Source organism: Chelonia mydas, chromosome 15 (genome assembly GCF_015237465.2).
Source record: "Chelonia mydas isolate rCheMyd1 chromosome 15, rCheMyd1.pri.v2, whole genome shotgun sequence".
Taxonomy (NCBI): domain Eukaryota; kingdom Metazoa; phylum Chordata; order Testudines; family Cheloniidae; genus Chelonia; species Chelonia mydas.
This window is the reverse complement of record NC_057856.1, coordinates 8,728,648-8,752,363: the sequence shown is the minus strand read 5'-3', so window position 1 is coordinate 8,752,363 and position 23,716 is coordinate 8,728,648. Positions and strand designations below refer to the sequence as shown.

Below are 23,716 nucleotides of genomic sequence, written 5' to 3'. Positions count from 1 at the left end.
AGACATCACAGGCAGCCATGGTTCAGTGGTATCTGGAAATGGGGTGATGCCATCTCGGGCAGGGACAGCCTCTCAACCCTCTCTTCTCTGGGATGGTGGCTCCTGAGTCCCCTCCAGCCCACATCTGTGCTGAGGTGGGCATTGCTTTCTCTGCTTTTCTTGGGGCCGTCCTGTGTGTCCGGCAGCCACTCCAATTTCCCCGTGTGAGAGAAGGATGCAAGTTTGAGGATCAACGTTAGCATGTGGATAACCACCTCCCTTTCCACTGGAGGAGGAGGGCACAGAGAGTAAGTGCCCACTATGGAGAAATTCAGTTTGAGGGCACCTGTTACTGGAAGAACAGTATCTTCCAGAGGGATTCAAACATCTGCTGTCCCATCATCAAGCCCTGGGCTGGATTGGAATGGACTCACTGAACACTGATGGGACAAGAAGGCTCCCTTGCCTTCTCTGTTCACATGAGTCTTCCTTTTGATTCCAGTTTGCCTTCTACGCCATTCATGATTTAACTTTGTATTAACCCCCAAGCATCTTTCTCCAGACTGGCTCACAGCCAGCCTGGGAAGGGAGGACTGACAGACTCTTCCATGGCATGTGAAGATTTGCAGGGTGCACAGAGACTAGGGCCCTGGAATGATTTTTGAATACACAGGGCCAAATTCTGCTCTTGGCTACCCTGGATTAACACACTGAGACAGATCCTCAGCTGGCATGAATCAACATAGCTCCACCGACTTCAATGCAGTTGAAGTTGTCAGGGCTGTGTTGATTTGCACCAGTTCAGGATCTGGCTCATTAACTTTGGCATGGACACTCTAGATTTACACTGGTGTAACTGAGAACAGAGTTTGAGTGGCAGGGCATTGCAATGAATCCACAGATATGCACCTGGGGCTTGATCCTGTGAAGTGAGCTGTAGTCCACGAAAGCTGATGCTCAAATAAATTTGTTAGTCTCTAAGGTACCACAAGTCCTCCTGTTCTTTTTGCAGACGAACACGGCTGCTACTCTGAAACCGGTCAGAAATGGTGCTACTGAATGGAGTGGAAACAGGCTCCTGATGAGGAAAGGCAGAGACTCGCTAGGGTTAAGAGTAGGCATGGGAGCAGAGCTGATCTCCTCTTAAAACATGGGCCAGTGAGGAGTGTCGGAGCCCCTCAAAGGGGCCAGCCATGTTCCTGTACACCTTCCCCCAGTGCCCCTTGCACTGCCCCTCTCTACATAACACAGCTGGGCACCACAGAGGCCAGGCTTGAAAACACCATCCTGAAGAATCACTTTCACTGGGCAGGTGTATGTGAGCCCTGGGCTGAAGTCGGCGACCTCTGGGTGTCACTCAGCTGCAATCATAGGGGATGAGCTGGACCAATTGGCTGTTTAAATATTCATGTTGATCCGTCAGTCCTCCCACCCACCCCCCACTCCCTAACTTGTGTGTTCCAGGCAGGTTTCTCTGCTGAGTGTATTTGAGCAGATGCCTTTGGAGAGCTTACTATTAAATTAGTCCTTCCTGCATCCAAATGGAGATAATGATGTTTTCATTAGCCTGGGATGATGTATTACATCTTGATGTAAGAGGCATGCCAGAAAAAAAGAGAGGTGGAACTGGACTTTTTCTTTTGAGCTGACGGACACAGCTCGCTAGACTTTTCAGCTTCCCCATGCTGGGTGCGTTTAATTAGCCTCCCCCCCCCCCTTTCTTCATCGGCTAAATGTTCTGACATCTCACAGGCTCACTTGTGTGTGGTGGTTGCTTTTTTTTTTTTTTTAATCAACTGTGGAAAGTTTTCTAATTGAATTACTTGGGCTGCTGCTGTTTAGCCTGGTTGTCTAGTTGCCTTAAGGTACACAACTCTGCCACTAGGCACTCAGTGTACCAACTCCTTCCCTGGCCAGCTTGGCTGCCCTTTTTACCCACCGGCAACCCAGTGTCCAGGTTTCCCATGGGAGGCGTTGGCACAGGCAAATCACGGGAGCAGGCCTTTGGAGCCAGGTTTCTTATAGAATCATAGAATATCAGGGTTGGAAGGGACCTCAAGAGGTCATCTAGTCCAACCCCCTGCTCAAAGCAGGACCAATCCCCAATTTTTGCCTCAGATCCCTAAATGGCCCCCTCAAGGATTGAGCTCACAACCCTGGGTTTAGAAGGCCAATGCTCAAACCACTGAGCTATCCCCTCCCAAATTTTGTTTTAAGCAGGTGAACAGTGAACTCTGGAAGAACAGATTTTTGATGTATTTTGGGGGGGTGGTGTTGCCATAGAAATCGGGAGCAGTTGCAAAGACCGAAGGATGATGTCAAACCTGTGTCTACACGGTGCTTTATCAGGAGCAGTTAATGCTCCACAAAGGGAAGAGAGCTAAAGATAGGCAGACAGCCCCAGGTCCCTCCTTGCTAGAGCTCTGTGTCTTGGCTATGAAGAACAGATATATAGTCCATTGAGGGGGAAACCGTTGTGCCATCCCGCTGACCCCAATCCAAGCCTTTCTCCCCACCCCACCCCCGGCTCTCTCGACCCTGAGTGCAGGGAGTTGAGTGGCAGAGAGTTTTTGCCTTGCTTTTCAGACTGGGCTCCTTTCCTCCCCCTGATACACGCGGGGGCGGGGGCCCAACTCCAGAACCATTGTGTGTCTCGTAGGCCACCTGAAACATCCCCTCGCTGTCCAGTCCCCCCACCCTTCCCTTTGGAAAGAGGTGGCTGCAGGGGGGGGTGGGGTGGAGGAAGAGACCCTGCGGGATGCATCCGCGGGGCCAGGCGGACAGCCCTGTTTCAGCACCCGTGTGAGTGAGAGCAGACCGCTCCCCCTCGGCAGGCTCTGGATCCAGCTCTGGGGTCCGTCCTCCCCCGGGGGCTTTCTCTGGGGAGGGGGGGGGATGGAGTGTGCGGCCAGGCAACCCATGCTCCGGGCAGCCCTGAGCCTGGGGACGGAGCTGGCCGCCTGGCACAAATCCAGCTGCAAAGTTCCCGAAGTGACCGTGCAGGGGCCTTTCCCTAACCGGGTGATTGGAGGGGCCGCCGTGCTCACCCACCGCCCCCTTTTCACACGCGAGTGCGAGCTGGAGTCTCCTTGGCCGGAGCCCCCTTCGGTTTGGAAGAGGTGCACGGTGGAGAAAGCGGGCTGCAGAGCGCCTGTCAACAAGCGGGGGGCGGGGGGGGGGAGTTCTTCATAGCTCTCTAATTGGAAAAGGAGTTTCAGCTGGGTGGTTATTATTTGGCCCCCTACTAGAGTGACCCCCCCACCCGGCCAGGCGGCTCTATAAGAGGCGTAGGGCGCGGCGCACACAGAGCCTGGCCTCTCGAAGGAGGGCTGCATCCTCTCGCTCCGCACCCCGCGGAAGCCCTGCTCGGGCGTCCGAGGGAAGTCGGGGTCAGCGATGGTCGGATACCGGAGGCACATCAAGGAATAAATTCCTCCGCCGCCACCCGCCTTGAGCTCATCGCCGGGGCTCCCTCCCTCCATATTTTTGCTGCCTTTTCATCTCCCCGCGAAGAGACGCTCGGTGCTTGCAGGGGAGGAGAGGGCGAGGGGGGGGGGGCTGGGGGAAGCTACTTATTCCTCCCCCGGCGCGGGAGAGCGGCGCAGCCAGCCCCGCTTGCGGGCGAAGGGGGAAACCCGCCTTGGACAGCCAAAGGCGGCTGCTCTGCTGGAAGGTAAGTCCATCGCCCCGCGCAGCTCCGCTCGGCCAGCATGCAGCCGGAGCAGCGGGCTGGCCACCATGCCCCCGCTTTTGTGCTTTAAGCCAGGAGCCGGAGCCAGGGAGGCCCCCGAAGGTAAGCCCCGGCCTGACCTCGGGGCGCGCTCGGCTCCCTCTGCCTCTGGGCACCTTTTCCCCAGGAGCGAAGCTTTCCCCCTTCTAAGGAAAAGCGACCCTGCTCGCAGCAGACCCGCGGTGGGAGGGAGCCGGTCTGGCGGCTGGGGCGCAGGCGAATCCGTGGGGTTTGGCCGGCGTTTCTCTGGCGAACTTTGCAACGACTTTTCAGTTTGTTCAGAAGCGCGCGTGTGTCTGTGTGTGTGTGTGTGTCTCTGTGTGTGTGTGTCTAATACACAAAGCTGCAACCACAACTGCTCAACGGCGCTAGCGTAGGGAAAGGGGTGCTCGCCTGGGGGCAGGTAGCGGTAACCCTGTTCCCCACTTTAGGACTCGAGACAGATATAGCATGGGGTGGAATATGTCTGGGGGCGAGCAGGCTTCTCTCTCCAGTGTTGCAGAAGAGGCGCGGTTGTGATACTTTCACGTAGCCCTTCGCTCTGTCCACATGACGCCGATGCCATGTCCGCGTTGGGGGCTTGGTGCAAACTGGAGCTCCAGGAGAGAACAACTTGTAGGGAAAGGGGATTCCCCCCCCCCCCAGGCGAATAAATGCGGGGAAGCTTTGTTACAAGCCAGCCGGCTCGCGCGTTTGCCGGTCGCCCCCGAATTTCCTAGCTTCTCTTCCTGTTCACACTGCGGAGGGCGAGGGCATTTCGGAGCGGGATAGGCGGGTGACGGGTTCATGTTTCTCAAGCCTTGGTGCACTTGTGGAAACTGGGAGAAGGGGTTAGGCGGCGAGCTGGCCGCGCAGAGGAAGAGGGAGCGATCTGGAAAACCAGCGGGGCTGCGTTTCTCAGCGTGGCTTCCCTCTGAAACTTTGTCTTTGCTCCCAGCTCCTTCCCGGGCGCTGACCCGGGAGCAGGGACGTGCCAGCAGAAAAGCCCCTCCGCTTTGGTCGGGGGGAACTCTCCAAGGGAAAGCTGGGGCAGACGCCCTCCGCCCTGCTCTCTCCAGGCGCAGGTGTATTTCCCTGGCAGCTCTAGAGCGCAGGTAAAAGCAAAGGCTCTGCGGAGAACCCCCCGCAGCTCTTAGGGCAGCAAATCTCCCCCGGTGGGGGTGATTGTAAAGCGGCCTTGCTGGGGCTGGTAACCCCCTGGCAGGCAGGTCTGGTCAGTGCCAGGTTAGATCCGCGCCAGCCACAGAGACCCCGCTATTGGTTTGGCTTCAGGGGGCTCCCGCTCTTTCTCCCGAGTCTCTCCAGGGCCGCGCTCTCTTCCCAGCACCGTGCCAGCGGGGCCGGGGAAACTCTCCGCCTGGGGACAGAGGGACGGGGCTGCTCAGCGGAGAGCGGCCGCGTACAGAGAGAGCTCGCCGGACCCCTGGCTCCGTGCCCTGGGCTGGGGCAGGGAGGCTGGAGCGCTGGCGGGGGGCGGCCAGCTCCACCCCGGGAGAGAGCGGGGCTGACCTCGACACGGCGGCCGGCGCCGGCTTCGCTTCGCGTGGGACCTTGGGCCGCTCCTGTTCTATTTCCACGTTGCTTTGAAGATTAGCCAGGCTAGCGAAAGCCGGGGGAGGGGGTATTAACATGTGCATTGCCATTCAGCTGCCCCGGCCCCCTGCCCCGCCGGGGGCAGATCTCTCTCTCCCCCGCGGGGGAGAAGCCAGCGACATTGCGCGGCAGCCCAGCCGGGGACGGGGCCGGGGGCTGCGCGTTTTGCTCTCAGTGATTTAACACCCATCTGTGTAAGGGGGGGGGCACCTGGGGGCCGAGCGGTTGTAGCGCTGTCCAGGTGTAGCAGGGCCCTGGGCTCGCCACGCCGAGAACCAGCAGCAAAAAGCAGGCCCCGGGATGGACTGTCCCTGGCTGAAAGAGAAGAAGAAACAGCCGCCTGCGGCCTTTCCCCCTTGGACAGCCGGACTCGGGGCTGCCCGCTCGCTCCGCAGAGGTGCGCGGCTACTTGGTGGTTTTAAAGCGCCCCGTTCCGTTCCCGCAGCCGCACGGCTCGGTGAGGAATGGCTACCTCTGCCCTTGCCTTCTGGGGGCGAACGAGTCCACAGAGCCGGGTCCCCTCCGCGCCTCCTTTCCAGCTGCCACCCTCTCTCCGAAACGCCCTAAGGCCGGGGGAGACCGTGGGGGCTGGAAAGAGCAGCTGGCAACCACAGGAGTCAGGGGACAACGCCCGGAGTGATCCGAACCCACCGAGCTACCCCGGGCGCGTCCGCCCCAGATGCCGCCCAAGGGGGAGCCGCGGCCCGCCCGCGTTTTACTTAACCGAGTCTTCAGAAGTTCGGAGTGTTTTTAAAGCGTTTCAGGCCTTACAAGTGCACCGAGCTCGGCCACTGCAACCGGCCTCGGAGCCCCCCCTCCGCGTTGTCCTGTATTCCCCGCTCCGTCCCTTCCACACCGAACCGCCCCAACTCGGAAAGGAGAAGCGCTCTGCAGCGCAGACGAGCGGGGGCTGAGCAAATAAAGCCGCTTTCTCGTGCTGGGCGGTGGGTGGACGTGCGGCACCGGGGTTACCACCGAATAACTAACGCTGCTTCCCACCCCCCTCCGCCATCCACCCTTCCCGCGCCCTCTCGCTCGTGTTTTAAGCCGCTAAAGAATCCTCCCCGGGCCCTGTGCGCAAGTGAGGGGCTGCTACGATTCTGCCAGAGCAGCCCCTGGTGGGCTCCCCACTGATCACCCCGCTAGCAAAGCCCCCTGCGAGCATCTTGCCCTCTGCGCCTGGCTTTCCTCCCGCATCCCCTGGCTGGCCAGCAGCCCTGGGGCTGCACTGGGGCGAGCTGCCCATCAGCGGTAACTTTTCCTTCTCCCGTTGCAAAAGGAGCGAGTTCTTCTCCCAGCGGCAGGTTTTTAAGGGCGCTGCACCGGCCGGCTCGGCAAAAGGGCACGGTGCGGGTCACCGCTGTGGCTTGCAAAGCACGCCAGGGCCAGGGGAGTGTCCTGCAAACCCGCGGCTTGCTCCGTGGAGACCCGGAGCTCGCCCCGATCCCCGGCAGTAACGGGTCACGCGTATCCCGGAGTAACTCGGTTCAGAGCCCAGCCTAGGGCCGGCTGGCCGGGCTGGGTTTCCTGGGCTCTGAAGTGGGCGGCCCAGGGATCTGTCCAGGGTGCTGACGCCGGGCTCAGGCCTTGCCGGGCCGCGGACTCGGGCAGGGGGCACGCTCCTCTCGGACTCCCGGGGGCACCTGATTGCCGGATCCCCCGGCCCAGCCACCGCCGGCTGAGTTCAGAGCGAAGCGTGTGTAACGACCGCGGCTCTGGGCGGGCGGGCGCCCACCAAAATACACCCAGGCTTTGCCTGCGAGCTCCAGACTCGGCGTTCAAGGGAATCTCGCTACTCGAGCCCTTTGCACTTGCCGAGTTTCCTCCGAGCCCTCCGGCGCTGGCTCGGAAACGCGAAGGCGTGTACGCGTTGTGACCCGAAGCCGTGTTCTCAGCTCCTCTGTTTACAGGTCTAGGCCTTGGCACCTACAGCCGCTCTCCCCTGTTCCCTCCTCTCCTGGCTGCTTGCTCGAAGAGCTAACCCCGGGGGGCTGTCATGGAAGCGGCGCGTTTTATCTTCCTCCTTCTTCCAACCGCAGGTGCGCTCCAGTACCGCGGAGTCAACGCGTTTAGAAGACTCCGGTTCTCTGAGCCCGACTTCAGTCCGGTCCCACTGGCGTCTGCCGCTGCCCTTTGGGCCAAAGCGGGTGGGGATTTCCCGGGCTCTTTGCCCGGTCCACTACAATACCATTTCGCTCCCACAGATAACTCCTTCCATGCCCAAGCTGGTCCAACCCCGCTCGGAAACTGTTCTCCATCCTCGACCGGAATTCGGAGTCAGACTTGGAACGTCCCATAACTGAAGAGCGGGACCAAAAACCTGGGGTTTGGGTGCTGCCTGTTAGGGGAGGCAAACCTCAGATCCGGATCTCGATTCAGATTTTGAAAGTCTCCCCCCCCCCCCCCCACCGCCAGTCTGGGGTGTCCACCCCTAGAGATGAGACGGAGCAAAATCCTTGGTAATTTCTCGTCCAGCCTGATGCCTGCTCCATTCTGCTTCAAGTTAAAGGCTAGAAAACGAGAGGTAGAGAATGTGTGTGTGGGGGGAGGGATAGCTCAAGGGTCTATGATTCCTCACTAAAACCGGGGGTTTCATTTCTTTCCTTATTTGGCTCCAGGAATCATAGACTATCAGGGGTGGAAGGGATCTCAGGAAATCATCTAGTTCAACCCCCTGCTCAAAGCAGGACCAATCGCCAATTTTTGCCCCAGATCCCTAAATGGCCCCCTCAAGGATTGAACTCACAACCCTGGGTTTAGCAGGCCAATGCTCAAACCCTTGAGCTATCCCTCCCCCACAAGTTGGAAAGCAATTTTTATCTTTAAAAAAAGTAATTTGTTCCTGCAAGAATCGAACGGGGTGTGCACCGCTGGCAGGGCAGGGTTGTGTGGAGGGCCTCAGCATCAGCTGCCTGGAGCCAAGGCATGGGGGGATGCTGGGATCTCAGATTTTGTTAACAACTAACACTGGCAGATGCGCCATAATGAATGGAATATCCCAGGGGTCAGATCCGTGTTGGTGTAAATCAGCATCGCTTCCATTCACGTCAGTGAAGCTACACGGATTTACACCATCGCAAGGTCTTTGCTTAACTGGATGCTTTTGATTCTATAGCTAGGTACATTCATTTCCTTCCTATGCTTTCAAGTTAGGATTTTCCCCTGAAAATCCTGTCCGGCCCCTTGATAATTATGCACTAAATCCCCGAAGGTCTGATCCACCTCCCACTGAAGTTAATGGAAAGAGAGATGCTCGTTGATTTAAAGGGGAGCAGAATCAGCTACTTGCTGTGAACGGAGCTGTACAGATTTAGGGGAGATAAAGTGGGGACTTGGAAAAGCACAAAGGCACTGAACTGCCAGAATCCATCTGACTGTCAATGACAGTGGATGCCTGAATGCCATCTGTGCCTTAGAAATTCACCACCCCTCCCCAGGGCAGGGTCCCTGTCCCAAAGAATTTACAGCCTAGGTTTAGCTAGAACATCCTAGTGGTAACCTAGCTGAGGATCATAGATTATCAGGGCTGGAAGGGAGCAGGCTATCTAGTCCAACCCCCTGCTCAAAGTAGGACCAATCCCCAATTTTTGGCCCAGATCCCTAAATGGCCCCATCAGGGATTGGCCTCACAACCCTGGGTTTAGCAGGCCAATGCTTAAACCACTGAGCTATCCCTCACTCGGTCCTCTAAGCTGTTGTTCCTATTTTGCTAATGTAGTCTGTATTTGCATTTCAGGTCAGTAGTGGATCTGTATAAAGGCTCAGGAAATCTGCCTAAATGTTTAAATCAGTGACTGAAAACTATGTATAGTAACTGATAAGTCATGTGTGCTCTGCTTGCATACATTGACATTTACCTTTCCTGAGTAAGGAGAATACTGTTCAATACCTCCACAATAAATCCATGCTGGGAGCCAGACAGGTACCGAAACCGGGACCGTGGTATTTTGCTTATGTATGGATACAATAACCATGGCATCAAAACAAATTGATGTGGATTATCTGGTCACTCATGTGTGTCCATAAATAACCATGTTCTGGCCTAAAAATAGAGAGATCCATAAGCCAATGCCTTTGCTGAAACTAAGGGAGTGTGCGTTTGCTCACATCAGCCTGTTCCAAATGAAATTCACAGTGCAATGTGTACTCTGGTTGAGTGTCACCGTACACCGTGAAGCAAGCAGTGCTGAGTACCAATATGATCATGTATAAATGTTCAGTATTTGTGTGTGACTAGATATAGCATGGATGTAGATTTGGATGCCTCTGTTATGAGAGATACAAACAGTTTATAAATGCAGTACTTGGGTATCTGAGTATTGCATAAATAAGAAATCTATATATATTTAGGCTAATACTTTGCCTTTCTATTTCCCCTTTTATCTAAGGGTCTCAAAGCACTCTATAAACAACTAAATGGCCTTCACAACTCCATGTATTATCCCCATTGCACAGACCACTAGGCCCACATTTTCAGAGGTGCTTAGCCCGTGCAGCTCTTACTGGTTTGTGAGGGGAGTCTGTGAATGCGCCGAGTCTTTTAAAATTGGATCGTCTCTCCAACTGGACTTCCCCAAAAATTGAGGCATCCAAAAATTACTGGATACTGGAACATGTGGACCTGGCCAGGTTTATGGAGAAAAAGTGAGATTGGAGTTCTGGGCTCTTCAGTCCCTCTGCTTCTCTCCATGGTAGTGTAAAAACATCTCCCTGAGCAGATCCACAGGACACAAACTGGCCCAGATTGAAGAGTTCGTCTGCTCCCGCTCTTTATTTGCCCCCTCCCTCAGTGTACAATAGCCTTCAGTTTGCAGTATCCTGCTCATTTCCACATCAGCCAGAGGTGATGACACAAGTGCTGGATTATGCCATCTGGGCCAGGGAGTAAGCATCCAGAACAGATACACTTTGAGGGCCCGATCCTGCCTCTCGCTCAGATTGAGTTGTAACTTTCTTGGGGCTGGATTCTGCGCTCTGCATCCAGCACTCAGTACAAATGTTTCTACGCACCACAGTGGGTGTGGGATCAGGCCATTGCAGACTAGTCTGGTTGAAACCATTGGGACTACTCGCTAGGTAAGGCACTACTCGGCATGAGTGAGGTGCCCGAACCTAGCCCTGAAGAAACATTTGTTTTCCAAAATGCCTTTCCACCAGAAGACTGACACTCAGGAACAGAAGACTGGAAGGGACCTCCCAGGCCATACAGTCCACCTCATAGTCCTAGAGGGACCTCCTGGGTTATAGAATCCAGTCTCCAGCTTTTGCAGGCAACACTGTCCTATGGTCTTGTTCATAAACTCCTCAAGGTCTATCTCAAACTACTGCCAACCTCTTTTACTTTTAAACCTCTGCTAACCAAAGAAAGGGAACAAATCCCCAAACTGCCTCCCAAACACCCCACCCCCAAAACCCAACAACAAAACCCCTTCCTCCAGCAGAACTTTGACCCTGTAAAGGGAATTGCCAGACACTCCACGTAGTTCACTAGGGATTTTGTTATTGATTTTGCATGGAAGATGTTCAGGTCCTTTCAGGATGGAGGGCGTTTAAACCTCTTAGATAAAAGAAACTGAGATTCTGGGCCTAAATCGTTGCTGCTGTATGCCTTACACCATCACTTGCACCAGTGAAAAGTGGGAGCTACTGGATCCAAATGGCAGCACTGCACATCCACTCTCCACTGGTGTAAATGATATCTCAAGGTGAAAAGCAATGGTGAAGCTGGCCCCCTGCTTTTATGCCAATGTCCTTAGAGATGGAAGCAGCGATGTTGGGTGGGCACAGGAGAACATGAGCATTTGGAGGAATTATCTCCAGATGGAGTGCTTCCATAAGGAACTGGCAGGAAATCTTGAATGCCGCTCTGTCTTGATAAATGACTGCACTTCGAACCAAGAAACCATAACTCCTGCCAGGAGACGTTTGACGTTTTCATGAGGATTTTAAATAGTGATATGAGTCATTCTTTCTCAAAGTCTGTGACAATGAAGTTTATTATCATTTTCTGTCTTAATTAGGCTGCTTCTCTCTCAGGCTTGTTATATTAGGAACATTTAACAGTGAGCCAGGAAGATTTCTAGAGTCAGCAGTAGAACAAATGTAAGGGACTCTGGGCTTCTGTGAAATTAGTCCGAAGCTTTATCCCTGGAACATCTTAAGTTGAGATTTCTGCCATTGACTTTATTGCTGCTGGCTGGCTGCATTAAAGCGATTAAAGTTTGAGCCACCCTGCTGCAACTTTAAACATCTATTAAAATGGAAACATGTTTTCTTTCTTGTGCCTTGATTGGATTTCAAAGCCATATATCAAGTTACATTTTCTCATTTATTTCCCATCCATCTCTTGTACTTTTTGTATGAGTTGTGGACAAACGGTTGTCATATCAGCATAGATCCATTTGTCAAATTGGAGCCTCCGATAAAATTCCATTCCCCTCGGGAAATTGATATCAATGAAATGTACGTTCTACAGATGGGCCCATACCGAATAAGAACTTTAATTTTGCTTGTGGATGGGGCAGAAATGGCTATTTTATCCAAATAGTTTCAATATCACATTTCAGCTGCAAACCCCCTCCCCCCAAAAAGCCATGAAATGGAGGTGACAATCATGTTGTTGAAATATGTTTAGCCCTGGAACTCTAAAAAATCTGTTTCCATCCTCAACATTGTTGTCTTGGCAACATTAAAATGTATTTCTCTCAATCTGCTTAGACAGCTGCAGGTTATTTCACTATATTTCAAACAAATTCCAATGGCACTTTATATATAGGATCCAATCGTGCTCCCATTGAAAGTCAGATCCTAATGTGATGGGCACTGCCACCGATTTCACTGGGAAGGTGTAGAAATGCTGTACAGATGAAATACAATTTGGCTGGTATTACAAGACCTGTTGGTTTCCTAGACTTGGCATTACTTTGTCATGGAATGCACTAAGCGATGATGATTCAGATAAATATGAAACCATGTCCTAGTAACTGAACAAACGTACATTTGTTCACACTGAAGAAATACTGTATCACTTGGATTCAGTTCAACTATATTGGGATGAGGAAACATGTACTGCTTTAATTTAATGAAAACAAAGCCCTGATTAGAGACTAACGTATTCTCTTAGGAAACGAACACAGATTTATTGATATCTGAAAGTAGGCAACCGTTTTATTAACTGCTTTCCTGCTGGTGCCCATTCTGTGTACATCCATAATGAATACACACTGGCTGTACTGCTAAATATTTCAGGCTAAACATCTGGACTGGGCACTTGACTTCTCCATTGGGATGAACAGGAGAAGGATCCTACCCATCCCACTAACAGGCTGCGGAATGGCAACCCCGCTTACTGCACCCAGCGATTGCCAGGGGCTCCCTGGCCCTAGCTCTCCCCCCACCTCCCTCCATGGGGGCAAAGGATCAAATGTTATACATAGTGGTAGACATTTCATGCCTCCCCCTGCATGTGGCTGCCCAGGCAGCTCCTGCCGATCTGAGCATAGGATACACACTGCAGCCTCATTCTCCTCTCCTCTGTGCAGCAGAACCAGAGAGGCCCCCAAACCCATCGAGGAATAGGCAAGAGTTGTCCCCTAGGATTAAATCCTAGCATCCTTCCTTAGGCACAACTTCCACTGAAATCGGTGGGAGCTTTGATCAAGTAAGAACAGACGGATTTGGCCCTAACAGTCCAGTGATTTCAGTGGGACAGTAGCATATTGGGTGTGGGGGAGGCGCAGCAGAGAAAGAGTTAAAATACCCTGCTACAGCCTGCTTGGACTGGCTAGGTAAATTCTAGTGGTCCCACCAAATACTGGGATGGTCACTGGCACAAAAGTAATAGCCAGGTATCAGTAAGCACAGAGCGCTGGCAACGGCAAATAAAATAATTTCATTTACCTGTAGGTGCAAGTCAGCCTTACAAAACAGTCAGAAAAATGTACCAGCCCAGACACACAATTTACTTTCCTCCGCTTTCCTCTATTAATTGATAACAAAATGCATAATGTTTTACTTGCCTGTCAAAGAAATATTACCCTGTTCAAAGTGGATTTTTGCAAGGCTGGGGTAGATGGATCTTTGGGATTGTCACAAAAATACAATCATGAAAGCAGAAAGGCCTGGGTACAGTGCGTATATACCACTGCATTTGTTTGAGACGGAATGGCGTTCAGTGCAAAGCAGTTGGCAAGAGTACAGATGACTGTCAGTGAATCATCTCAGCGCTCCATTTTCAGGTCCACAAACGCAGGTTTACAGTAGCTGTGCATATGTTGCGTCCCATTGCTCTTCATCAGAGTCACTGAAGCTCCATGGGTTGTAAAAATTAAACCGGCATAAATCTATCAGCTCCGGGGCTCTTTGTCTAACCATATAAATCCCATGAAAACTGATTTTAAACAAGACAATAGTGTGCATTTAAAGCTGGCACATAAAAATGTAAGCCATTAACATAGCCAAGATATATGAGGGAGAGGACTCAATGAATTTTCTGAAGGCCTGGGTAAAGTGAGTGTCATTCCTGAGGGCAGGTGTGTAATGTGTGTATACTTCTGGTAGCCTGGAACTGATGGCTGGGGTAATTAGGACACTGTATATTACCACATAAATTTTATTTGCCTTCTGTCTTGCTTTTAAATAAAAGCAGCCGATTAACATATGTTCTGGATTTTATTACTTGAAATTGTATCTGGCGATTCTAAAAGCTTTTCTTATCAGTTTTTGTGGGATTTGGGGTTTCTTAAACCAAGGACCGCCAAGCTGTTTTGATTTTTATGCCTCAGCAACCATTAGCTCTTATCCAGGGCCCAATTCTGCCACCGTCAATCATGCTGGCTAGGTGTTTGTTCTCTGAATAGTCCCATTGACCTCAAAGGGACTGCACAGGGGGTAATTTACAACTCGGTGGGAGTGAGTGGATCAGAATCCAGCCCAGAGTTAATCCCTTCCAGCAAAGGTTCTAAAAGCACGTCACAAACCATTAAACCTTGCAACACCTTTGTGAAGTGGGTTGATACTGTTACCCCCAATTTACACACGGGGAAGGAAACCAAAGCAGAGAGTCGAACTGATTTTGTCCGTGTTCATGAAGGCCAGCCAGTAAGAGAATGCAAGAGTGCCGGTTCACAATCCCTCCTTGTTCTGACCACTGACTGCATAACCTGCCTGCATGGAAAGCCCTGGAGTGTCAGTGTAATGATTTTGGGTCTCACTAGACCACAGCAACCTGTGTATGTTGCCAATTCTGCATCCTACAGCATAGCACAGCCATTGCTATCAATGGCAGCAATTCTTTATGAGGGGTTTGCTCTGTGTGTGTGTGTGTGTGAGAGTGAGTGTGTGTTGCCATTAAATGGATATACTCTTAGGTATTTCTGTGGCCCCATTACTGTAATATTGGAGTAGCTCACTCTCTCCAATGTTTTTATCATCACACCACCCCCGGGAGGCAGGGCAGTGCTATTCTTGCCATTTTACAGATGTGGAACTGAGGCCCAGTGAGACTAAGTGATTGATTTACCCAAGATCACATAGGCAGCCTGTGGCAAAGCCAGGAATAAAGCCTGGGTCTCCCAAATCATAGGCTACAGTACTATTTAAACTGGTTCTTTTTCATATGGAAATGAGAAGAGGATCATCCTTCAATGCAGCATATGTGTACTGCATTAAAAGGCAAATCCTGCTCACCGTATTCACATGAGTAACATCAATGGGAGTGAGCACAATTTGATCCTAGTAAATTTAATGCTATGTTAACTGGTTATCTGAATCAATGCTTTTAGATTCATTGATCACAGATAATGTATTTTTGCTTGTACTAATAGTTATCTTTAGGAGAATTAACGTGGGCTAGCACAGTTTTCCCATCCCATTAGGACCTCTCCTTTGCTTTCCATTAGTGGAACACTTCAGCTTTGGTCCAAAATTTGTCCTCTCGGTTCATAAAAGGAGAACTGCTGAAGTTGTGAAAGATCATAGGACCTGCTTGTGCAGGAAGCTCGGTTTAGTGAGAATGCACTTCAGATAGAATACTGATGTCTCATTTTCCCTGCTGTTCCCTCTGCCTGGAACCCCCTTCCTGTCCCAGTCCCGCAGGCCTCCATTTAAAAGTTTATAAACAACTCTTTGCACTCAGATGGCACTGTTTCAACCTCCAAGCACTTTGCAAACATTAGAAACCTTACTGTGACTCTGTTAGATAGGTCAACCTATCCCCATTGTAGAGAGGGGGAAACTGAGGCACAGAGTGGTCATTTAAGTCCAAGGTCGCACACAGACCATCTCTGATCCAATCAGCACTGAAAAGCACTTGTCCTCTCATCTTTGCCCGGGAAGATTGGAAGGGATCCTTATTTCCATCCAACTCCTCCTCTTTCTGGAAGGGCTTTGCCCCAACAGACCTTCCTTAAATTTGGGGGGGCATGTAAGGAAAACATTTGAATGTTAAATTTTAAAAAATCTTGGGTTTAGGGGCAAATATGCAAAGCGGGGTGTGCAAAATAACATTGGCCTTAATTCTGCTTCATTGTACCCGTGCAACTTCCTGGCCTCTTTTCCGTCACTGAAAGCCATTGCCGTCTGATGCACATTCAGGAGTCGCTCTGAAATTTTAATTGGGGCCCGCAGCTCAGCTCCTGGTGGGAAAGTGTTTGAATCATAGAAGCCATCCTTGTAGCTGGGTCTATGAGGCCTCTCTGCTGAAACTGCAAGGTGCACGGGTGCCAAGGACCTGACAGGGTCACAGAAACTGACCTGTCTTCTAATCTTTAGCAGAGGGGCTCCTCTGGGAAGGTCTGGGGAATGTTATTGGGACAACGCTGAGTAGGAGCTGAGCTGAGTCCATGCTGTCCCGGCTCCGTGGGTGAATCCCCAGGCCTGACAATCTGGCACCTTCCACAAACTAATTTCTCTCAGGATGTTTCAGAGTAACAGCCGTGTTAGTCTGTATTCGCAAAAAGAAAAGGAGTACTTGTGGCACCTTAGAGACTAACCAAATTTATTTGAGCATGAGCTTTCGTGAGCTACAGCTCACTGGCCTCCTTTGTAAAGTGCTCTGAGATCTATGGGTGAAAAGTTCTGTATAAGAGCTAGGCACGGGTATTGTTTGTTACAAACAAAGGATTTGCTTCAGATGATTTACGAAGGAGGAAATTACCTGAGTTCCATAGCTTGTAGAATGGGAAAGACATCGTGAGCTGTGTGCGCAAGTGGAGCCAACGCATGGAGCAATCTGTGCTGTCTGGGGCCTCTGGAGCCTTTCCTTAGGCTTCCCTCTTGAAGCGTTTGCCTGGAATCGGTGTTTCTTACGGCTACCTCTGACTTCTCCCTGAAAACATGTCTCTGCTGATTGGCATGTGATGGCCTCTAATGGGCTCTTGTGTGTCTAGGAAAACATTTATAATGGGCATGTGTTGACAAGCAGATTCCTAGATTGAGAGCTTGGCCCCTCATTCCCCAAGCACTACGTAGGTGGCCCGATCTGCGCTCTCTAGCTTCCCTGTAATGACACCTGCTGGGCCTTTAGGAGGGACATTGACGAGGCTGGAGAAGACTCAGAGTGACAGAAGGGGCTGATTCGGATATTTGTTTACAGCCAGGAGACACTCCACTGAAGTCAACTGGGCTGCAGCTGTGTAAAACCAGCATGAGTGAGATCAGAATCCAGCCTCAGGTGTCTGTATAGAGATTGGGAAAGTTGCATGAGGGGAAACGCAAGGAGAAGTCTGACATCTGGGTAATTCTTTCTGACTGTTTGAGAACCTGTCAGAGCTGCAGGATGCTAAGACAGCAAAACCCAGGGCCTGTCTAGGCTTTGCAGATGAATTTTGAGCAGATGAGGGGAAGCTCTGTTTGATTTCTCACTACACTTTATAATTCTGTAGGAAACAACTGAAAGTTAGTAGTTAGGGAGAAGTGAGAGGCTCTACACTTTTTTTCTTTGCAGGATTGGAAGGTGTGTGTGTGTGTGTGTGCATGCGTGCGTGCGTGCTCTCAAAATATGTTTCTTAAACAGCTTTCAGTGATGGGTGGGGAAGGGAACATACAGCAATATCGACACCTCTGGGCCCAAAGCATAATTCCCTGGCCAAACGAATCAAATTGGAGGCATTAAGGACTCTGAGTCCAAGTTTTGCTAGAACTCGGTACCCAGTGGCTCAGGGTAGGCACCTGAATGCAGGGGCTTCATTTCCAGAAGTGCTTCGCAGCCAGCTGCTGCCATTGCTCTGTGGGAATGCAGCACTTCTGGGAATGTGGCTGAGGTGTCAGCAGGCCCTTTGTCTCTGAGGAACTGGTTTGGCCACTCCCCATCTGTCCCTGGAAACCAGTTTTAGTCATGATTTCAGCTTATGTGTAGAACTTCACCTGTAACGCTGCTAGCTGCATTTTGCCATGATATTATTGATCAGCAAATTGAGTTTTTTAAATGATACCTCGCAAGGCACACCTTGTACAAACGTTATTACAATAGTGTGTAGGGTGCAAACACAGGGGTATATTCTGTCATGGTGGGGTCTGAAGAAGTGATTCCTACCAGATCACTTGCTGGTGCTGGGGAAAGGGGTGGCCTCTGGTAAGCTTTTTGGTATGTGTCTAGGTTCTTATAGATTCATAGATACTAAGGTCAGAAGGGATCATTATGATCATCTAGTCCGACCTCCTGCACAATGCAGGCCACAGAATCTCACCCACCCACTCGTGCGAAAAACCTCTCACCTATGTCTGAGCTATTGAAGTCCTCAAATCGTAGTTTAAAGACTTCAAGGAGCAGAGAATCCTCCAGCAAGTGACCCGTGCCCCATGCTACAGAGGAAGGCGAAAAACCTCCAGGGCCTCTTCCAATCTGCCAGTTCATTCATTCTTTTATTGTTTTTAATGTTCTCTCTCTAATGCTTTCACCTTAAGAATAAATGTGCTTGCTTAGAAAGAGCTGTAGGATAACTCCTCACTGTGGGCAGGTACGTTGTTCATAGCCTTTGAAGCATAAGCAAAATGCAGATGCTGGCCTGGTTAGGCAGTCTGGCTTGCTGGAGATATCCCAATGTAGGCAGGGAACTGCGCAGCCTGGAAAAATGCAGGTCAGGAGGGAGAGAGACGAGGGTCTGTGCCCCAGAGGTGACGGCTGGAAGCTGGACACCTAAGAGTGGGTGCCCTCAGGGGACCACAGAGTGGTACAGGTTACCATGAACTGTGGCAATGGCCACTGCATTTAGGTACCTAGATAAGTGCCGGGATCTTCTGAAAATTTGGTCTTGCATGGTCTCAAAAGATCTGTGGAGGTGGATCTTCAGACTCCACGGTGAAATATAGTGGCTTGGCCAGAGGCCTTCGAGTTGGGGGCTCCTGTGTCCTTACCTTGGCCACGTCACTTTGGCTGCCACAGATTGAATACCAGGCCCAAGGAGTTTTACGTCGGGCATCCACAGAGGTGTTGAGTCCCTATGGGCTCCCAGTAACTTCAGGTGGAGTTATTGCTGATTTACATCAGTGCGAGATCAGGATCTGGCCTCTTCCATGTCTGCTGCCTCCACCTGCCAAATGGGGATAATAAACGTACGGCCTGCCTCATGTGCAAGGATTAAATCAGTGAATGTCGGGGAATTGCTCTCCAAGTACTGTATCGTTCTTTGTATCCCAGTCATGCCTGGGGACTCCAGTTTCAGACCAGGACCCCATTGTTCTAGGCACTGTGTGGCCGCAGAACAAAAAGACAACCCCTACCCCTAAGGAGCTGACAAGGTAGGTGCTGTTGCTGTGTGTAAACGATCACTAATAACGTGGTTATTCACCTCGACAATGACCTTGTTCATGTGATATGCACACTGACTGTAGAGTCTTGGTTACTATACACCCTCTATTACTAAGCTAGCCTGTCTCATACTCCTATCCTCTCCTGTGAGCTCGGGGGCAGGGGATAAGGACCGCGGGTGGCCCCCCAAGAGAGCCCAGGTCTGAGCTAACCTCCGGCACAGCCACTGGGCAGACCCATCAGAGAGGCAACTCCAGAGCAGAGCTAGTTGCTTTGTGCAGAAGCAGCCGGGTGAGGGCAGCGTCACCGTCACAGAAGGGCCCATCAGGCAGGGGGGCTTAAAGAAGGTCTGAGCTTGAGAAAGGGTCTGTGGGAAATTCCCCCACTACCGCCACCGCTGATCTTGCTCAGCTTTCATGTCCCTGTCGTAATGCAGGCACAATCCCCTCCTCCATCTCGATTCACCCCGGCCGGGGGCAGGTGGAGCAAGGGAAGTGCCCATGTTTGGCTACCCAGGGAGCGGGGTCTCCCCTCTCTCCCACTCGCAATGAGGCGGACCCTCTCAAACAAGCCCCCACTGCAGGGAACAGTGTGTACAGTGGGGGTGCTGAGAGCCATTGAACCAAACTGTAAACCCTGTATATGACGGAAACCACTTCAAGCCGGGGGTGTGGCAGCCCCCCTTGTTCCAGCACCACTAGTCCCATTGGCAGCAACTCTCTCCAGGCAATGGCTGCCGTCCTGTCACTAGCAATAGCAGGCGGCCTCCCTCCTGGGGCAGAATGAGGGGTGATGAGACGCTCTGGATACAAAAGGCTGCCAGGGAGAGGCAGAGACTAATGACCCTAGGTCGCTATGGGACCCCCCCACTTCCATTCTCAGCCTGCCTTTTGTCGAGCTCCGGGCACAGCCAGTGTGTAGGAGGCTCGAAAGCAAAAGACTTTCTCTCTTCATCTTTGCTTAAACGGCTGTTGAGCGGAGGAGCTGGGAGACTCTCCGGACTCCGCCTCATTCCCCTCCTGCCTCTCCCTGGCTAGGTCTCCCTGATGTACGGTCATGAACTGAGCACTTGTTCTCAGTGGAGTACGGGGAGGAAAAGGATCCTAGGATGGGAGGGGAAGCTAGCTAGTGCTGGGTGCACTGCCCCTGCAGAAGCTGAGGGCATGCCCCCGGTTCTGATCTCTTACGCTGGTGAATCAGGACTTCCAATAGTGGAAGTGAAATCGGGCTCCGGGCTGGGAACGTGGGAGAGAGACAGATGGACCAACAGGGAGGGAGAAGTTGAGAAATGGCCTTGGTACCGTAGGGCACCAGCCACCAACCCTGCTGTATTGCTGCTCCTTTGCAGCTACGATGGTATCTTCTGTCCTCGTTGTGTGTAATGGGCACAGGGAGGTGGCGTTAGTCTGTCTAGTATCCCATCTCCCCGACACACGGGTTGGGAATGCTGCAGAGAGAACCACGGGGGACACTGGAGGATAAAACCCTGTGCCCCAACTGCAGCAGTTGACCCCTCAGCTGTGAGGGCCAGGTCCACATCACCTGGTCCTGAAGTACAGGGCACGTGCCAGCTGAAGACACCAAAAGGTGCCGTCTGTCTCAAGCACCCCACAAGGGGGAGGGTCCCAGAGGCCAGCTCCCGCCGGAGCCCAACTGTCTACTCCATAATTTTGTGGCCCTGCAGCCTGAGCCCCGTCAGCTGACCTGGGCCAGCTGATGGGGTTTAATGGCAGTGTGGACGTCCCCCCAGTGACTTGGAGAATGACCTCACCCCTAAATGGATGGTTACGCTGCGTTTGAGTGCCTTGTCCCCACCACCAAAGACGAGGCATTTATCAAAGACGTGTTATGAGACCGCCACTCATTGCACTTGTGGCCTCCTTTGGTCCCAGGCCAGGGCTGTGCTCACGCTACACCCTCAGGCTGCCTGGCTCTGGAGCTGGCCTCCTGCCGGAGTGGGTGAAGATCTGCCCTCGGGTGGGCCAAGCCTTGCCCTGACTCAGGGCACTCCCCCGGGGTCCCAGAGGGGCTGAGGCAGCCTGGAGCTCACCCCAGAGTGTCTGTGCAGTGCGAGTGGTTTTTTCTCCTTTCATACTCAAAGGAATGGCAGCGAGGGCCCCCAGTGAAATGAAAACGATTTTGCCCAGGACGATTCCCCATTCCAGCTGCTGGGCAGAGTATCCCACCTGTGTCCTAGAGCAGCGCTGGTTAGTCTCCCGTGTGGTTCTGCAGTTCTTTGCATGGAGATGGAGTGCCAGGAGCCAAGCCTGCTTCATGCTGCAGGGGAGAGCTGCCAGGGCCTCCCTCCAAAATATTCCCCCTCTTAGGCTGGGATCTATTGTTCTGGGCCCTGAGGTGTGTGCCTGCCTCATCATGGTGTAAACGCAGTGGCCTGGGGTAGGGGTGCTGCAGAAAGGAATGGGGAACCTCTTGATTTCTTTCCCCTCCGAAACCAAGGCGGGAGGCAGCACCACTGGGCAAACAGATGTCCCCTACATGCACTTTGCTGGTACCGTTTGTACGTCGTCCCTGCAATGTATCCTGGGACTGTGGGGCTACATGTTTCAAAGGAGACTAGAGAGTTAGGTGCCCAACTCCAATTGGATGTCCATGGGCTTTGGGTGTTTAACTTCTTTTGGCACCTTTGAAAAGCCAGCCCAAGAGTAAAGAGCAGTGTGGTGTTGGAAATCGCGGGGGGGGGGGGGGGGGGGGGGGGGAGAATGAAGATCGTGCGGGGTCTCCTCCCCTGGGAATTAACTTACACACACACGTGCCATTTGGTGCAATCTGGCCCACTTTAAATGCAAAATAATGTTTCTGTGCCAATATTTTGCTGAGCCCCTGAGGAAGCTGCCCCTGGCAGGAAGGGTGTTGCTGTCTCCAGAATCAGGGTGACTCCATCAGAGAAATGGCTCCAACCCTGTCCTTCATGCTGGCGGTGGAGTGCAAGCAATGTTAACCCTTTGCACACATCAAAGTGTGGGATGGAGCTACACCGCAGAGCCAGGAGGGTTAAATCTCTCCGCATAGGATGGGCTCCAGCAAGAGGACCCTCCATACTTGAGTGGGTTATTCTTTATTCTTTTGCCCTTTCATTTGTTTGGGCTGAATTTCAAATCACTCTGCCTTCCAGAGAGCTCACTTTGTATCAGGGTAGGAGAGAATGAGTTAATGCTGAGGGCCTGCTAGACATGGAAGCCAGGACTCTGCTCCTGGGAACTCCTGTTCTTCGCCTTGGGGCCTGGCTGGGACTCTGCTCCCTCCTGCCTTGCTGGGATGCTGCTCCCATGCTGGTAGGTTTCCCCTAGGCCACGACATGGCCCCTGAGGTCCTGCTCACATTGCTGCTGGGTCCCCCTGGCCATCGGGAAGGAGGGTACTGAGTGAAGCTTATTCCAACTGTAACTATGATTGTTTTTCTCTGGAATGCATGAGAGTTACTTGAGTCCAGCCAACAGGCTGCTGTTTGGCAAGCTGCCTGCTCTTTGCTTTGTGCACTAGAGAAGCTGAGTGAGAACTGGCTTTCGGGAGTAAAAATCCAGAATGGTCATGGTTTGGGGGAGCTGAGACCATTTGCTTTGGCATGCAAATCCTTCCATTCCGGGGAGCCAGCGAAGCACAAACAGCAGGCCACATGTGAAGCAACTGATCCTGCCTTGAAGGAGCTCTTTAATATTCCGATTCCAGTCGCAACCAAAAGAAACTGCGTCGGGACTTGGGAGTGGAGGGGAAAATTTTCAAAAGCATTTTGGTGACTTAGGAGCCTAAGTCCTAGTTTTAAAACTAGCTTAGGCCATTAGGAGCTAAGGGCTAGTCAACACGGTGCAGCAATGCACGCTAGAGAGGTGTGAGTTCTGCAGCTCCCCAACATCTTGCACAATAAAGGGTCCGTGCAGACCCTAGTGTTGCTTCAACAGTGCCATGTTAATACGCAATAGGGAACTTTTAGTGCATGCCAGCAGGGCCTAGATGGGCCAGTTAGTGTGCAGCACGTTGGTGCGCTTTCGAATTCACACCCCTCCAGTGCGCATTGTCGCACTGTGTAGACCAGGGGTCAACAACCTTCGTCATGCGGCCCATTAGGGTAATCCATTGGCGGGCCGCGAGACATTTTGTTTACCTTGACTGTCTGCAAGCACGGCCCCCCGCAGCTCCCAGTGGCCATGGCTTGCCGATCCTGGCCAATGGGAGCTGTGGGAAGCGGCGTGGGCCGCAGGGACGTGCTGACCGCCGCTTCCCGCAGCTCCCATTGGCCGGGAATAGCGAACTGCGGCCACTGGGAGCTGCGGGGGGGCCGTGCCTGGGGTGGTCAACGTCAGCAAAATGTCTCATGGCCTGCCAGCGGATTACCCTGCTGGGCTGCACGCCGAAGGTTGCCGACCCTTGGTATAGACCAGGCCCAAGTCTCGCTCAGGGTACGTCTACACTGCAGCTGGGTGGTGTAGTTCCCAGCGTGAGCAGACTAACACACGCTGACTCTGCTGGAGCTGGCTCGGTAGAAACAGCAGCATGGCCATGGTGTGGGCAGCAGCTCCAGCCAGCTGCCCGGGTACATACCTAGGATCTCAGGTGGGCTTGTGCTTGTTTGGCTAGCCCGTGCCCGAGCCACTGGCCATACTGCTAGTTTTAGTGGGCTAGCTTGAGCAGAGCTACCGCTTGTAGGTCTAC

General features: G+C 52.3%; 1 protein-coding gene across 2 annotated transcripts in view; it reads left to right on the top strand.

Annotated features, from left to right (window-relative positions):
* Positions 1-3,106: 3,106 nt before the first annotated feature.
* The window catches only part of NOS1 (nitric oxide synthase 1), a 92,396-nt gene continuing 71,786 nt past the window's right edge, over positions 3,107-23,716 (top strand). The window contains exons 1-2 of one of the 2 annotated variants that reach the window (XM_043529162.1): positions 3,107-3,652; positions 19,394-19,396. The gene's annotated coding sequence lies outside the window, so the exon portion shown is untranslated. The remainder of the gene's footprint in view (positions 3,653-19,393; positions 19,397-23,716) is intronic. The other variant, XM_037878888.2, reaches the window with a different exon arrangement.